Here is a 1,622-nt window from a genome sequence, read left to right as displayed (position 1 = left end):
ATGTTCCTGCCTTATCAATATGCTTTAATTTTGTGTCAGTGTTGAAATGAAAGGTGGAGGAAATGTTAGCTGGGATAACTATGAGAGTTGACTTAGGTCTTTTTAAATAGGGACAGTTTCATAGAAGATTATAACTTAGTTATGAATAAAATCATAATAAAATCAAATTTAAAATTTAACCTGAGCTATTTGTAAGCCATTAAACGCATCATATAAAATTACCACATTACAGATATTATTTTACTTCAATAATCCTGAAGTAAATTGAGTAATGAACTTCAGAATTAAGTAATTGACTTTATTAGGAAAGTATTTTCTCATCTTGGAGTTTAAAATGAGTTCCATTATCTTAACAAAGAGGCAAAATGAATTCTTGTCTGCATCCTGATAACGTGATGGACTTGGTCTTTTGGGGAGGAATTATTCTCGTTTTATTAAAAAGAACTAGGAAACAAATCTTAAGTGTTAAATGGCATTATTGATTCTTCTAAATACATGATGAAATTTTCAACTGGACCAATGAAACAATTGCTCTCACTGGTACTATTCACTCTCTTCTATCTGTAAATCAGTGTGGATATACAGAGTGAAATTAGATGCTCATCTTCCTCCCCAGACAGTGGGTCCTTTACAGAGACATAGGATTTGAATGCCTGCCTGCGTGCTCAGTTGCTTCAATTGTGGCTGACTCTGTGGATTGTAGCCCACAAGGCTCCTCAGTGCATGGGATTCTCCAGGCAAGAGTACTGGAGTGGGTTGACATGCCCTCCTCCAATGGATATTCCCAACCCAGGGATTGAACCCAAGTCTCCTGTGTCTCCTGCATTTGAGGTGATTTCTTTACCACTGAGTCACCTGGGAAACCCCAGGGTTTGCATAAATATGCTTTTTTCATAAATAAAGATGACAGATTGCTTCTTGAGATCCCTATGAAGTACTATGCTTCCCTGGTGGCTCAGAGGTTAAAGCGTCTGCCTCCAATGCAGGAGACCTGGGTTCGATCCCTGGGTTGGGAAGATCCCCTGGAGAAGGAAATGGCAACCCATTCCAGTATTCTTGCCTGGAGAATCCCATAGATGGAGGAGCCTGGTAGGCTATGGGGTTGCAAAGAGTCGGAAATGACTGAGCGAATTCACCTTCACCTATGAAGTATTATGGATTCAATCTGGATACAATTAGGACAACCCCAGAAATACAGAGTTTTATTTTACCAAATTGTCCTATCTAAACAATGATTTCTTTACCTATAACTACTCATTTTTTTGCAATGTATTTCCTCTTTTTAGCCTTTGGTTTCCTTCTATTAAAATGAAATCGAGATTAGCTCATTTTTTTAGATAAAGGGCCAACATTCTCAGCAGTTCCTTGAGCTATGCATGAGGCTCTGTTTCTCAGCTTCTCATAGTATATTCTAGACTGTGGACAGAAAACCATTTTATACTGGATTCTTGGGGCTGGTGCACTGGGACGACTCAGAGGGATGTATTGGGGAGGGAGGAGGGAGGGAGGTTCAGGATGGGGAACACGTGTATACTTGTGGTAGATTCATGTTGATGTATGGCAAGACCAATACAATATTGTAAAGTAATTAACCTCCAGTTAAAATAAATAAATTAATTTAA

General features: G+C 38.5%; 1 non-coding gene across 1 annotated transcript; it reads left to right on the top strand.

Annotated features, from left to right (window-relative positions):
- Positions 1-944: 944 nt before the first annotated feature.
- TRNAW-CCA (transfer RNA tryptophan (anticodon CCA)) lies at positions 945-1,016 on the top strand. Its single transcript has one exon. It is a non-coding gene; the product is annotated as a tRNA-Trp (tRNA).
- Positions 1,017-1,622: the final 606 nt, after the last annotated feature.

The sequence above is a fragment of the Ovis canadensis genome, chromosome 8 (assembly GCF_042477335.2).
Source record: "Ovis canadensis isolate MfBH-ARS-UI-01 breed Bighorn chromosome 8, ARS-UI_OviCan_v2, whole genome shotgun sequence".
NCBI classification, from domain to species: Eukaryota; Metazoa; Chordata; class Mammalia; order Artiodactyla; family Bovidae; genus Ovis; species Ovis canadensis.
Note: the sequence above shows the minus strand (reverse complement) of the source record. Positions and strands in the feature narration are given on the sequence as shown.